This window comes from Vipera ursinii (genome assembly GCF_947247035.1).
Source record: "Vipera ursinii genome assembly, chromosome: 1".
In the NCBI taxonomy this organism is placed as follows: Eukaryota; Metazoa; Chordata; class Lepidosauria; order Squamata; family Viperidae; genus Vipera; species Vipera ursinii.
This window is the reverse complement of record NC_139512.1, coordinates 136,587,184-136,603,812: the sequence shown is the minus strand read 5'-3', so window position 1 is coordinate 136,603,812 and position 16,629 is coordinate 136,587,184.

The window sequence follows — 16,629 nt, the reverse complement described above, 5'->3', positions numbered from 1 at the left end:
TACAAACACAGTTGAGCCCAAAATTTCTGTTGCTAACTGAGACAGTTGTTAAGTGTTATTTGCCCCATGTTATGACCTTTCTTGCCACAGTTGTTAAGCGAATCACTGCAGTTGTTAAATTAGTAACATGGTTGAAATAAGCTGAAATAAACACGGTAACAGGATTTATGATAAGGCAACTAAAATGACAAATAGGATTGTTGAAACTATATACTTAACTGTTGTTAATTAAAATAATGAGAATTGTCTTAATCTAATGTTTTGCAAAGAAAGATACTTTGGGGAAAGGGGAAATCAAATGAAATTAACATATGGAATATAGATCATAGAAAGTAATTGTTAAGGACTGTCTTATAAATGTTACCCAGACAACGTTCTGTTTTACAAATTACTGAATGATTTATGTTATGTTAAAAAAATTCTAATAAAATATTTATACAATAAATTAGTAACATGGTTGTTAAGTGAATCTGACTTCCCCATTGACTTTGCTTGTCAAAAGGTCACAAAAGGTGATCACACGACCTCAAGACACTGCATCCATCATAAATACATGCCAGTTGCCAAGCATCCGGATTTTGGTCACATGACCACAGGGATGATGCAATGACCATAAATGTGAAAAATGGTCATTTTTCAGTGCCATTATAACTTCAGTCGCTAAATGAATGGTTGTAAGTCAAAGGCTTTCTGTATACAACATAACGAATGACTGAATCAAAGACAAGATTCCCATAGGACACGGGTCGGCAACCCGCGGCTCCGGAGCTGCATGCGGCTCTTTGAGCCGCCTCCTGCGGCTCCCAGTCGCCTGGTGCGCGCGCACCTCTCCGAACGGTTGGAGGTGCGCGCGCAGCTTTCCAAACCTTCAAGGCGGCGCTCTGCCCAGAGAAGCAGGAACTGCCCAGAGAAGCCACGATTTCCCCTCCAGAGGAAGAAGGCGCCGGATGCGGTTGGCCCCGCGGGGAAGGGGGAGCGGCGGCGGGGGCGACGGAAAAGCCGCAGAAATGGCAGGAGAGATGCTGACTTGCGGCGGCCTCGGAGGAGGCAGAGGGGGGGAGGGAGGGAAGGGTGACCGGGGGAGGGGGGGTGAGCCAGAAGGAAAAGGGAAACTCATCCCGCAGAGCGGTTGCGAAAAGAGGGAGGAGATAAGCCAGCCCGGTACCTGGATCCGCTTCCTGTGTCTCCTCCGCTCCGCCATGATGTCCCCGTTTGGTCTCCTGGTGACGTGGGGCTGAGCCAGAAAAGGGACGGGGAGACCGAGGGAGGGATGGAGGGAGGGAAGGAGGAAGGAAGAGAGAGAGAGAGAGACGGAGCTAGCGCCAGCCAGCCAGCGGGCTCTCGAGGGGCAGCAACCTCATGAGAGGCCGCGCACAAGCCATTAGGTAACGCGCGCGAGCCCTTGGGGAGGCGGGGCGGGAGCGCGGTCCGGCCGCCGGGCTTCCTTTCCCACTTGTCCGCATCGCTCCAAGGAACTGCGTTGTTTGGGAATGGCGACGCTGGTCGTTTGTTGCAGTGCTCCCGCTTGGAAGGGAAGATTTGTGAGGGGAAGATGTTGATGACAAGCTTACATTTCTTTTAAAATGCTGTTTCCCGAGGCGCTCGGCTAAGGAGGAACTTTTTTTGTGAGCGTGGCTGGGACGGAGGACTTGTCCTGCGCGTCCACAGGCAACGAGGGCAAAACCCCTTGCGACCTGGTTGTGAGAAATGGGGAAAATGAACACACACACACACACACACACACACACACACTCGGCCTCCCCGTCGCCTGGATTCTCACTTCCCCTTCAGGCGTGCTCTGAGACTCAGGCGCGCGGCGCTTTTCGTTTGCGGAGCCGGGGGAAAAAAGTTGCCTTTCCCCAAAGTGCCACGACTCCCTTGAAGCGACTCGTAGCGGGCCCCGTTTTTTCCCCCCCTCCGTGCAACTTCTGGCTATCCCCCATTTGCCAGGTCTGCAACTAGAGGCGAGTGCCTCACCTTCAGCCGAAGGGCAAAAGCCCGATCTCGTCCCGCTCCCCTGTTCCCTCAGAACGCTGCTTGATGGGCTCTCCACGCGGGTTGAATGGTCGTCTCAGTCCGTTCCCACCCCCCGCCCACCCCCGCCATCGATTCTGTAAGCACACGACACACACACCCCGGGGCAATTGAAGAAAATAGGATGATGAAGGACTGCAAACTAACACGTTACACGTCTCCATCGATTAACCATTATTTCCCTGAATGACAAGCCGGTGGTCAAGTAAGTGAGGGTGACGATTTATTTACACGTGAGACAGGGAGAGACGATTTCTTTATTCCGCCGGCGAGCTCAGCGCCCGGCAAGCTTTGGCGAGTCAAGAGCGCAGCTCTGGGAAGCACGCTGGCCTTTTCTGCCTGGGTTTTATGAGGGACGAAGTGAGTTGGGCTGGAAAGCTGCGAAACGACCACACTTCTCCGTTCCGCCTGGCCCTGGGAGGATAAGGACGAATTAGCAGCAGCGCCCGTTAGCAGCAGCGCCAGGAGCGTCCGCCAGGGCAAACGAGGGGAAGGGCGGCTCCCCCAGCCTCGCAGATCCTCGGGAGCGGCAAGGATCGGGTTTCTGCTCGGAGGGAGGGGGGAGCGCAGCTCGCACGGTCCGGCTTCGTCCTCTGGCCTGGCCCAAACGCCGCCTCTCTCGCCCCCTGCGCCGGGGCCAGGGGCCAGGCTGGGCACGCGAGGCGTTGTTCCCCTCCCGCAGGGCAGCCGCGGAGCAGACAAAGAAGGGAGGGACGTGCTCCCTCCTTCTGCCCCCCTCCGGAAAAGCGGGCGGGGGGCGGGCTTGCTGGCCGGGCTTCCTTGGGATGCTGGCGCCTGAACAAAGGGCGGGAGCCGCCCAACGTGGGCTGCAGCAACTCGCTTTTCTGCCCCCCCTTCAGGCAAGCGGGGCTTCGTCCCCCGCCTCTCCGGACCTGCCCGCGGTGCTCCGACCCTCCCACTTTTAAAAGCCGCTGTTCTTAGGAGAAAAGCCCCCGTCGCCCCCTCCCCCCTGCGCGCGCCGGCCTGGCCCCGTTTGACGAACGCGGCAGGTCTCCAAACGGGACGGCGCGCACCTCTACAAAGGGGAGACCCGTTGCCGCGCAGGTGCCTCCCATTTTGCGCATGCGCAAAATGTTTTTGCACATGCGCGTGAGTGGACGCACGTGCGCGCACTTTTTGCGGCTCCCACTTTTTTGTTTGTGCGACGGAACCGGTTCTGAGTGGCTCCTTTCCTTTTTTCGGTTGCCGACCCCTGCCATAGGAGGATCTGAGGAACTGTTAGTTCTCAACAACATTACTAAAATTCAGCTCTTCTTTTGCTGAATGTCCTTCTTCGGATTATTTAAGACAGGGGTCCCCAATCCCCAGTCCGTGGACCAGTACCGGGCCATAGCCTGCCAGCCACTGGGGCGCACAAACAGAGCCCCATCAACAGGATGCAGGCAACACACAAAACCACATACCCTCCAGTCCGCAGAAAAATCCCTCTCCATGTAACTGGTCCCTGGTGCCCAAAAGGTTGGGGACTTCTGATTTAAGATGTGCCATTAAAAAAATTCAGAGCCTCACTATGCTCCAGCCTCAAGTCATGGATGGAGCTTCCTTCCAGCCAACTTCGGCTGATTTCCAAAGGGTAAGCCTGATTAAACCTGGTTCTGCAGGCCAGTCCTGATTCAAAGGGAAAGGTGATTTGGAACACCTGGAGGGATGCAGTGAGCAACAGGAAAAGGGGTTCTTGATTCAATATAGTTTCCAAAACTATTTAAAAACATCCATGAAATGCAATCCCCCCAAAACCTTGAGTTTTCTTTCTTACTTTAACGGAAAGCAGAATGATGCAGATTGCTCTATTGCTGGGAACCAACACAGTTTGCTTCATCACGACATAGTCACAGACATTTAAAAGCTTTGCTGTCTTTTTAGCAATAGCCATTAGCTTATATACTGCTTCACAGTGCTTCACAGCTCTTTCTAGGCAGTTTACAGAGTCAGCCTATTGCTCCCAACAATCTGGGTCCTCATTTTACCAACCTCGGAAGGATGGAAGGCTAAGTCAACCTTGAGCCAGTTAGTATCGAACTGCAGGTTGTGGGCAGAGTTAGCCTTCAATACTGCATTCTAACCACTGTGTGCCATCATCACGGCTCTTTAGCCAGTTCTTGTTTTAATATTTCCATTCTAACATGTATCCTGTTATGAAGAAATGTGCTTTAAAAAAGGAGTGAACAAGGTACACCCCAGGATACACATGTTCCTCTCCCCTCCCAATCTGTGTTTGCAGCCCCACCCCACTCTCCTTGGGGATCCTGCTGCTGAAATTGCAATTGGTTCTGAGCCTAATGAAATGAGATGACAGAGATGCATTGGTGCTACTTTGGCCCTTAATGAAGCCCAAACGGAGGCTTTGAAAATTTCTTAGTAATTTATTAAAACCCATCTAAAATGTCTAGGGAAATGCAAAACTGACCTTTGAACATGTAAAACAACAATGGAATAATATTGTACAGCAAATCAAAGGTCAGGAAATGTACAGCTCATATTAATTTGGGATCACCATTAATTAATTTTAATATATTGAGCCGGCAAAAACCTGCCAACCTCTTTGACCTAAAATCCAGTGTGTCAGCAGTAAATTCACAGGTCTTTATAATATTGTGATATTTGCCCTGGAGAAATAAACACGAACAACTAACTATTCAAATACAAACACAAGCTGTTCTACGATTAGGCTGTCCTGATTGTGGCCATCATACTACATTTCTTTCATAATCACCCAGTCTGTTATATATGGAAAACAGGGAGTAAAGAAGGGGAGAAGGTCAGAGATTAGTAAAATCCTTGTGAATACCAGAGAGTAGTCATCATTGTGTTTGGCAAATTAGCACACCTTATTCAGTGTTTGGGATTTATTGAACGTCTGTCCACCTTTGCTTCTCTGTAAATGCCAGTTATCCCCTTGATACCTATAACGGTTCCATAGTTAAAGGCTGGGTAACATTTTGCTGATGATTATTTGCATGCAAAGAAGGTCTGACTGTGCCTAGAAATGTCATAAAGAAGCTCGTAAAATGGAGGGCCTCCTAGGGACCGTGCCATTTTCCCCAGTAACACCTAATCCTTAAACTGCATACAGTATATGAATAAGAGGTGGGGTATAGTCTGAATGGACTTGGTGTGGCCATCATTTATTTTATTTACTTTTGTATTATTCATTTATTAAATAAATATTTTTTTTATTTATTAAGCAAATTTATGTGGCCGCTCAACTCACATACAGGTGATTCCAAAGTTACACAAAGCTTAATTTCTCTATGGAAAATAAAACAAGGGTCGAGAAGTTATGGCTCTAAAGACGTTGCTGCAGTGTAATTTTCAGCAGCACAAAACAATACGGCAAATGATGACAGAGGCTGGGAGCTGTGCTTTAACAACCCCTAGAAAGCCCCAGATGCTTCACCCACAGGATAAAGGCAGGATATACTGTATTTATTTTATTTTATTTTATTTAGATTTATATACCGCCCTTTCCCGAAGGACTCAGGACTATGTTATTCCTGACAAATAATATTTGAATGTAAATTTAGAGAAAGAATTGTGTTGCACCTTGCAGTTTTAGGGTGCTTCTTTAAACGTTGTGAATGTCAGAAGCACATTAGATTACGAATGCATATTTATCATTACACTATTATGCATCGAAGCCATAAACCAACCTGGTTCAGCTCCGAAGGGAAGATGGATGAGGTAGGCAAGTTAGTGACAATATATTGTATAGGCTCAAGTTAGTGATGATATACTGCATATGCTTAACTCCATATATCAGAGGCATATATTGGAGTGTACTTATGCTTATACTGTATATATGCTGTGGTTCAGCTCAGAGGGAGACATAGATGAGGTAGGCAGATTAGTGAAAGTGCATTTAAAGGTACACACATCTCAAATGAGGACCTGAAAGTTTGTTTATTTATTTATTATTTATTTATTAGTTGAATTTATATACTGCCCTATTCCCGAAGGACTCAGGGCGGTTCACATCTCACAAAGTTCCATCTTCTCTTGCTTTAATATTGATATGCATATAAGATATGAAGCTTTTTATCCATCATTGTATCTCACTGCTGCACAAAGATCACCTCCACATAGCTACTGTATCGTTTTTCCCCCCTTCCCTCCAGAAGCCAGCAGGAAATCATGCCACCTTAAATCTTTCTGCTCTCACATGTACACAAAGAATGGCGATTGGTGATTCCTTGCACTGAAATGTCCCCAAGTATCTTCCACTATGTGAAAACTCCTACCCAATTATCATGCTCAACCCTAAAGTTATTTTATGCACTGCATTTTTCTTTTCTTTTCTGGTTGCAGCATGAAGAATTCCTTATCAGCGGACAAATCAGTCATATAACCTTTCAACAAGATAGAAGCAAAGAAAGTGTGTATGTGTGTGTATGTGTGTGTGTGTGCGTGCGCATACCTTTTGACCACCATTTCGTGGTTATCCATAGTTGTGCAAATCCAGCCACTGGATCAGTGTGAAGAGTTGAAAGTTGGAGAGCTTCAACTTCAGCTTCAGGTGTTGGGTGTCTTCTTAGAAAGAGGTTGTGGGGATTTATCTCGAGAGCCAGAAACTATCCTAAAGAACAAAAGGTGAGGAGATGAAACAAGGAACCCGGACTTCTCAGGCAACTAGGAAGGGAATTCCTGACCACGTAGAACCAAGTCTTTGCAATTACACTTTCAGTCATATGTATTAAGCCAGAGATAAGTTAATCAGCTTTAGACCAATAAAGGAGAATATTGGCAGCTCAGGGTTGAAATGAGGGGTCCTTAGTGTTCTCTGAGCTTGGTTGTTTTCTTGCAGATGTTTCATTACCCAAACAACAACAACAACAACAACAACAACAACAACAACAACAACAATAATAATAATAATAATAATAATAATAATAATAATAATAATAATAATAATAATAATAATAATAATGTTGGAAGTGACCTTGGAGGTCATCTAGTCCAACCCCTTGCTCAGGCAGGAAACCTTATACAATTTCAGGCAAATGGCTGTCCAGTCTCTTCTTAAAAACCTCCAGTGTTGGAGCATTCACCATCTCTGGAGGCAGGTTGTTCCACTGGTTAATTGTTCTAACTGTCAGGAAGTTTCTCCTTTGTTCTAGGTTGCTTCTCTCCTTGACTACTTTCCATCCGTTGCTTCTTGTCCTGCTTTCAGGTCCTTTGAAGAATAGCTTGACTCCCTCTTCTTTGTGCTAGCCCCTGAGATATTGGAACACTGCTATCATGTCACCCCTCACCCTTCTCTTCATTAAACTACACATACCCAATTCCAGCAACCGTTCCCTATATGTTTTAGCCTCCAGCCCCCTAATCATCTTTGTTGCTCTTTTCTGTACCCTTTCTAGAGTCTCAACATCTTTTTTACATCGTGGTGACCAAAACTGGATGCAGTATTCCAGGTGTGGCCTTACCAAAGCATTGTAAAGTGGTATTAGTACTTTACGTGATCTTGATTCTATCCCTCTGTTAATGCAGCCTAGCACTGTGTTGGCTTTTTTGGCAGCTGCAGCACACTGCTGGTTCATATTGAAGTGATTCTCTACTAAGGCTCCGAGATCCCTCTCACAGTTACTACTATTGAGCAAGGTACCACCTATACTATACCTATGCATTTGATTTTTCCTGCCTAAATGTAGAACCTTACCTTTTTCACCATTGAATTTCATTTTGTTAGATAGTGCCCAGTGTTCGAGTCTGTCCAGATCCTTCTGTATCTTAAGCCTATCTTCTGGAGTATTGGCTATTCCTGCCAGCTTGGTGTCGTCTGCAAATTTGATGAGTTCCCCACTAGGTAACATCATCATCTGGGTAATGAAACATCTGCTAGAAAACAACGAAACTCAGAGAACAACAAGAATGCTTCATAATCAGCTTCAGACTTTCACACTTTTTAGGTCAGGGGTGTCAAACTGCCAGCCCACAGGCCAGATGCATCATAGCAAAACCACGCCCACCACATGGGAAAAAAGTTGTGATACGTCGTGACACGTCACGTGACATTGTGAGTTTGACACCCCTGATCTAGGTCAACCAAGTCAAGCTATGCACTTTTTATAAAGGGAGGGGGGAAGAGGATGACTGCAGATGCCCTGGGTCCAATCTCTTTCACAGTCAAAATAGCTGTACAAAACAGGTGCTAAGCCCGAAGACTGAACAGAAGACCTTCTACATCAAAAGAATCACTGCCCCACGTCATATCCCCTTAAACCTCCTCTTTCAGGAGCCATCAATTGTTGGTCCTAAAGGTCTTGAGCATGGGTAAGAGGAACAATATTACTTCCATAACAGAGCATCTCAAGTCATTTTCAGGCTGTCTCACTGTGGGCTGATAGTGAGATACCATATAGGGATACATCCGGTGGAAACCATGAGTTCCCAAACACAGGGTATTTCCCATGTTAGGTTCGGTTTTCTTCTATTTATTTGTATGTGTTTTTAACCAAGAACTCTCCTTTCCACATTTTTCATCTTGTCTTCTTGCAAGAGCCAGCTCTTTGTGCTGCAATCCCATTCATGCTTGGATTCATTAATCTCACGGAAGGCAAATGGATTTCAACTTCTGAGTTCCACCAACAGGGCCAGAGCAATTGGCCATTTGTTTATGTTAATTTTCCTTCCTTCTTCCTGTCCCCATCCTCCTGTGCTCAGGAACTATTTTACTGGTGAGGGGAGAGCATTTTGAAGGGAATTTCTACCCATGTCTCTACAGATAATTGTAAATTTAAGTGACCAAATTGTATTTTATCAGCCCCGTATCAGTCTCATTATCAATAACCACCACTCAAAATGAACTCAAGAGATGGGGGTGGAGAAGGGGAATAGAAGGAAAAAGAAACACTGTTTGCTGCTACTGCTTATTACTTCTCCCTACCCCAAGATTATATAGGGACGTGGTGGCTCAGTGGGTTGGGATGCTGAGCTTGTTGATCAAATGGTCGGCAGTTTGGCGGGTCAAATCCCGAGTGCCGTGTAGCAGAGTGGGCGCCTGTTACTCGTCCCAGCTTCTACCACCCTAGCAGTTCGAAAGCACGTAAAAATGCTGCAGTGGGAAGGTAACAGCGTTCCATGCGCCTTTGGCGTCTAGTCATGCTGGCCACATGACCACGGAGACGTCCTCGGACAAACGCTGGCTCTTCGGCTTTAAAACAGAGATGAGCACCGGCCCCTAGAGTTGGAAACGACTAGCATGCATGTGTGGGGGAACCTTTACCTTTACCCCAAGATTATCACCTTTCATTCATTCATGGTTTATAGAAAATCTAGAGATTATTGCCAACAGGTTGCATTCCAGTGTTTTAAATATTATTCTCCAAGCTTTGCTTTGTGGTTATTTTTCTCCCACTTCTTAATTGGAACTACACAATGCCTGCCTGCCCAGCATGGTATTAAGGCTATTCAAAACTACTTCGATTTTAACTTTATGCTGTTTCTTTTGAAAGAAATAATAATTTCCATTCCAATTTGCTAACTTTTCAATACAATCCAGCATCTACTACTCCTTTGGCATGGAAATGCTTTAATTCCATACTGCTGTTATTACTAAATTAGTTTGTGGAATCACAACTCTGTTTCCTGCAATTGCTATGCACAACCATCCCTTTAATTCAATTTAATTTCAGCAGACTGAGAAGAAGTAATGCTGTAGACCAGTGGTTCTCAACCTTTTCTTTTCTCTGGACCCGCTTTAAATACCTTTTGTGGCCATGGACCACAAAGATTTAACTCAAGATTTAAATCATAATATTTCTTCAAGCCTTCACAGATGCCCTGTGATGACATCACAGACCCACCCACCCACCCCAGGGTTCTGCAGGCTACAGATTGAGAACCACTACTATAGACCAGTATTGATCTATCAGCCATCCAAAACCATTTCACCTTGGGTAAGGAGATGGGCGACATATGCATTAAATTAATTAAATGCAGTTCACCTGCTCTGAATCAAAGAGCCCTTCTCTGTATTCTGAGAATGTCTAGTATAAGCCATTCATCTTACACATTACTGAGATCACACCATTTTCACTTGTTTCCCTAAGCAAGATGTCTCCACTTTGTACTCATTTGACTCAGGTTTGTCTATAATTCAGTAAAGCCAACACTGTCACCAAATGTTAGAGTAACATTTGTATGCACAGCCTAGATTTGTCAAAATCATTAGCAATGTTAGTCACATCCTGATTTACAAAGTTAAAGGACTATAACCATGGTGGTGAACCTATAGCATGCGTGCCACAGGTGGCACGCAGAACCCTCTCTGTGGGCACGCACGCCGTCACCCCAGTCCTGGGCCTTCAGCTGGGTTTTTAAAAACCTTTTCGCTTTAGGCCTTTGTCACCATGTGCAAAAAAAAAAAGTTCAATCAATTTAAACTTCTCGCAGGAAAAAAAAACATCTCACAATGTTGGAATGGATTGATTGAACTTTTTAGTCCCGCCCAGTCGGCTGTTACCACCGCAGCCACGCCCACCCAATGGGCCAGGCCCACCCAGCACCCAATGATACATAAGTGGGTTTTGGGTTGTAGTTTGGGCAATCGGTCTCTAAAAGGTTTGCCATCACTGGACTATAAAATAAGAATAGATACAACACAATATTTTCTGTTATCAAGCTAGACTTTCACCCAGCCTGAAACTCTGTTCCTTTGGGTTAACACTCTCTCTCTCTCTCTCTCTCTCTCTCTCTCTCTCTCTCTCTCTCTCTCTCTCTCTCCCTCCCTCCCTCCCTCCCTCCCTCCCTCCCTTCCTCCCTCTCCCTCTTCCTCTCCCCCTCTCTCTCCTTTGCTAACTGCCTTCTTTTTCTCTTCTGTTTAGTATCTTTCTATGTTTAAAGTGTAACCCTCAGGGCTTTTTTTTGTCATAGAACGCTCAGAACGGAGTTCCGGCACCTTTTTTGGATGGAACCTTGTAGGGTAGGCAAGGCGGGTTGTATGACATGTGTGAGTTCCGGCACCTTTTTCTTTTACAAAAAAAGCACTGGTAACCCTCAACTACACTACATTTACCAGAAAGAGGCCATTAATTGGCTGAATGATGGGGAAGCCAAGACTCAAATATCAATTAAAATCTATTAAGGTGAGCTTGGACTAAACTTTGACCTGAAACAAGGGAACTTAACATCTGCAAGGAACAAACCATTGTTCTTCATAACAAAGGCAGATTCACCTGGCATGTGCCAACTTCCTCACATCCCTTGCTTTCAAAATAAAATGATTAATTCAACACAATTGAAAAACTCTAGTCTACTTCTTGAGTACATGTTACCCATGTGACGCATTTATATTGTTGTCACTTAATATCAGCTGTTCTACACTTTCTGCCAATGATATTTTGTATTATTCAATGCCTTTACCCTATTGTTAAATAGTTTCTGGCCCCTCTCTTGCACTTCTCCATTGCTAGGTAGCCCTCACATAAGTGGGCTAAAACTGGGGATTATAATGGACCCAATATGATAATATGGTGGCTTCAGAGAAGTGCTTCTTTATATTCTGAAAACTCAGACAAAGGAGATCAAAGATGTCTGCAAGTCGTACATCAGAAGAAAAAGGAATCTGTAGAGAATATTCTATTATTCTCTGTTTATAACGTGGAGAGGTTCGTTTACCAAATACCAATTCCCTGACCTAAAGGGAGAAGGTGAAGGATGACATTAAAAATATGTAATGTTAAAAACCTTCTCCGTAACAGAAAATCAGCATCACTGACAAAACGTACAATGCACCAGAAGCTTCCTCCCATCTCTTCCTTTTCAGTTTGCCAAGAAAATTTTTACATGAGCAGATGGGGTCGTATTATTATACTACTTAGGTGATATTCGATGCAATTGTAGCTGGATGAAGTCCAAGACTAACCTGATAGGGTTTTGCCTGTTTTTGTTTCCCTGTGGCACACACAGGCACCATCCACAGGAGTGAGAAACTCCGTGTTTTCTATCAACAAACAACAATGCATAGCAACCAGCTAACTTGTAAATAAGAGCCAGTGAAACAAATTGGATGCACATAGAGGCTGAGAAGACCTCTAGCAACCCCCATTAAGCCAACCTAATCTTCCAGCCCCCTTTGGGGAAATCTGTTCCCTTACACCAGTTGCCTTTGAGCCTGACTCTTCCCCAGTCATGTTAAGCTGGCAAGTTGGGAGAAAAGATGCATCTTTTTTTTCTTTTCTTTTTTTACCCTTTCTTTCCATGCTTGACTGAAACTGAATTTCAAAACAGGAAGCTCCAGCTGTTACACCGAGTGACCCAGACGGCCACAAACAACAACTGAAGTGAAAGAAAGTTCACATCTGAAGCACAAACCATGCAGTGGTCATACTGCCCTTCACATGACGTATCAGCCACCTCTCAAAAGGAACCCAAGAATAAATAATCAGAAGTGCTGATCTGTGAAGTCACCGACAGGTTACTACAAGAGCAGAGCTTCTATACTGTTTTTATGGGTCAAACAAGAACAAAACCATTTGGGCTGATTAGATCAAAGTAAAAGCGGTGAAAGGCAAACGCTGAAGTCTCTTCGGATTCCTCTGAATAATTTGGATGCATTGCTGGTACAGGTACAACCTTGACTTACAACCGCAATTGAGGCCAAAATTTCCATTGGTAAGCGAGACAGTTGTTGAGTGAGTTTTGCCCCATTTAACAATCTTTTTTGCTAGGGTTGTTGAATGAATCACTGCAGTAGTTAAGCTAGTAACATGGTTGTTAAGTGAATCTGGCTTCCCCCTTGACTTTGCTTGTCAGAAGATTGCAAAAGGTGATCTCGTGTCCTTGGGCACTACAGCCATTATAAATATGAGTCAGTTGCCAAGCATCTGAATTTTGAGCATGTGTCTATGGCAGGGGTCAGCAACCCGAAACAGCAAAAGAGCCACTCGGAACCGGTTCCGTCATACACACAAAAAAGTGGGAGCCGCAAAATGTGCGTGCACATGTGGGCACGCACGCGCATGCGCAAAACAAGCAAAAAATACACCACCCCCTATGCCCGCACCGCATCCGGAGCTGCACGCACCTGTCGCTGCCCAGTGCCGCCAGCTTACGCGGGGGGGGGGGAGAGACGGACTCGCAGGCAACAGGTACTGGGTTGCGGCGGCGCCTTCAGCCCGGGCACCACCGGAGCCACCCGAGCGCCCTCCCCCTCTCCCGGGACCTCCAAACCTCTGCATTTGATGAATGCAGGAGGCAGAGTTTTGGGGAGCTGCGCAGCTCTCTAAACCGCCGCCGCCCCGTTTGCAGAGCTGCTGCATTCCTCCGCGTTTGAAAGAAACACGAACGAACGCAGCAGCTGTGCAAAGAGGACGGTAGCAGTTTGGAGAGTGCATGCGCACCTCTCCAAACCACCGCCGTCCCATTTGGAGACCTGCCACGTTCGTTCATGTTTGACGAGCACGGCAGACCTCCGAACGGGACGGCGGTGGTTTGGAGAGGTGCGCGCGCACTCTCCAAACCGCCACCACTTGTTGGGAGACCTGCCGCGCTCACCAAACATGGACAAATGCGGCAGCTGTGCAAACGGGACGGCGGCGGTTTGGAGAGTGCACGCGCACCTCTCCAAACCACCGCCGTCCCATTTGGAGACCTGCCCCGTTCGTTCATGTTTGATGAGCGCAGCAGACCTCTGAACGGGATGGAGGCGGTTTGGAAAGGTGCACGTGCACTCTCCAAACCGCCGCCGCTCGTTAGGAGACCTGCCGCTCTCGCCAAACATGGACGAACGCGGCAGTTGTGCAAACAGGCCGCGGCAGCTTTCCCAACGAGCGGCGCTACTGCCCGTTCGGGCGGAAGTTTGGAGAGGTGTGCGCGCACCACTGCCCGTTCGAAGAGGTGCGCGTGCACTGGGCGACTGGGAGCCGCGGGTTGCCGACCCATGGTCTATGGGGATGCTGCAACGGCAGTAAATGTGAAAAATGGTCATAGTTCACTTTTTTCAGTCCACTTGCAACAGTCACTAAATGAACTGTTGTAAGTTGAAGACTACCTGTAATAAGGCAGGATTCAAATGTATATCAAGGCCATGCAGAAGCCCCAGGAACAGTAATGGTAAATGAGCCTTTTTTTATATACAGGAGAGGCTGAATCCATGTTTTTTCTTTTTTCTCCCCATATGTATAATTGTTTACTTAGATGTGGTACAGAGATAGAATAAAAACATGTATGATAAATTGGAAGCAAAACTTCCAAAATGCCCAATCTAATAATGGGAAGAATTGTGGAACAAATTGATGAACTTCACCCCAATTAATGTTTTCAGAGAGCAATGGTATAAATGTTTTACAGATGAAATAGAATTCTGTCAATAATTTCCAAAATAGACAGCTCATATAGTAATAAATGCTGGAAATGCCACCAGGCAGAAGGAATGTGGTGGACATGTAACACCCGCAAAAAAAATATTTGAAAAACATAGCGCAGTTCAGAGAATCTTAAGGATCACGTTCAGAATGACAACAAAGAGGTTTTCTTTTCACTAAGTACAATTCTAGAACATATCAATAAAAATACATAACTGATTAAGATACATGCTTATGGTGCAGGACACAGTATTCACAACACTGGAAAAAAGACAACACCAACCATATTTGATTTGGAATCTAAATTTGGAGAATCTGCAGCAATGGCAAAAGGTCACAATATACACACATAACAAAAGTTCAACTAAATTTAAGCAAGCATGGCTTCTTCTATGTATATTATAAATTACGTAGCAAAGTATGTTTCACAACAGATGCTACAAATTTATTGCAGAACAAAGATGAGGGAAGTGGGAAATCAAATGTTTGCCTATATTATTCTAAGGGATTCTCCTCCTCCTCCTCCTCCTCCTCCTCCTCTTCCTCCTCCTCTCCATGGTATTTCCATATAGAGCTGGGAAAGAATTCAGTATTAAATGCTGGCAATAATTGCAGAACATACTTTTTTGTTTTATTTTTATCTTTTGTACTACTTCGATAACATATTGGCATTATGCTGGCTATTGTTCTCTGTTGATCCCCAAGCCTATGGATACTGAAAAGAATAAAGGTAAAGGTAAAGGTTCCCCCGCACATGCGTGCTAGTCGTTTCTGACTCTAGAGGCCGGTGCTCATCTCCGTTTCAAAGCCGAAGAGCCAGCGCTTGTCCGAGGACGTCTCCATGGTCATGTGGCCGGCATGACTAGATGCCAAAGGCGCACGGAACACTGTTACCTTACCACCGTAGTGGTCCCTATTTTTCTACTTGCATTTTTACGTGCTTTCGAACTGCTAGGTTGGCAGAAGCTGGGACAAGTAACAGGCGCTCACTCTGTTACGCGGCACTCGGGATTCGACCCGCCAAACTGCCGACCTTCCGATCGACAAGCTCAGCGTCCTAACCCACTGAGCCACCGCATCCCTACTGAAAAGAATACAGTTGAATAAAACACCCAGAAAAAAGAAAACCTTGATGCTTTCTCCCACTTGATAATGCAGTTTTATGTCATAGTCATAGTCACTTTAGCCCTCAGCCTATCTGTAAGTTTACCAGGTCCTTCATTAGGCATAATTTCTTTGTCACAAACCCCAGCAATTTGGAAGAGTTTTCTACAAATCTTTTTTGTATTCAGAAATATTAAGTTGTTGTTTTTTCTTGCTATCTCACAAGCCAAGTCTATATACAGTATGTGTGGTGTGCCCCTGCAGTTTTGGCTGCATTTAGATAAAATACCAAACTAGAGTGTAATATGACACTGAAAACTTAAGTTTGTCTGCCTTCATTTCCCTCTCATCCTAGGACAGTGGAATCATTTCTGTTGGCATCTCAAATTCAATTGTATTTTATAATGTTAATCTTGGAGTTGATCTTAACGACTGAAATTTAGCAGACTTGAGCTTTATAAACAATACCTCGAAGTTGGCCTATTTTCATAACCATATTAAATTTAAGTCATAGTTTAGATCTGGATCCCAAAGCAAGCCATGCAAAATCAAAATGGAAGAGATGTGCTGAGCGATAAGTGAAGCTGGAAGAAGCCCAGAAAGGAACTGAGCTCATTCTTGTGATACTTCCCCCGGGAGACCCTGGTGCTATCTGAGCTTAGTAGTTTTCTTGCAGACCTTTCATTACCAAACTAGGTAATGTCATCAGTACTAGAAGAGAGTGGGGCCTGCCAGAAAATCACCAAGCTGAGAGAGCACCAAGGACTCCACAGTTCAACCCAGAGCTACAGTTATTCCTTTCTATCAGTACAATCTCTGGCTTTGCTGACTCACCAAGATTAGCTTCTTTCACTTTAATAGGGTTAGTGACTGTAGCTGAATCCCCTAATCCAGTGATAGAAACTCACCATATAACATTACTATGACCCCTCATCCCAAATGGACCAAAGCAATGATATTTTATGTTTAGGTTATTTTTAATTTATATCCTACCTTTATTATTTTTATAAATAGCTCAAGGTGGCAAACACACCTTAAACTCTTCCCTCCTCCTCTTTTCCCCCACAACAACCATCCTGTGAGGTGAGTTGTGCTGAGAGAGAGAGACTGGCCCAAAGTCACCCAGCTGACTTTCATAAGGTGGGACTACAACTCACAATCTTCTGGT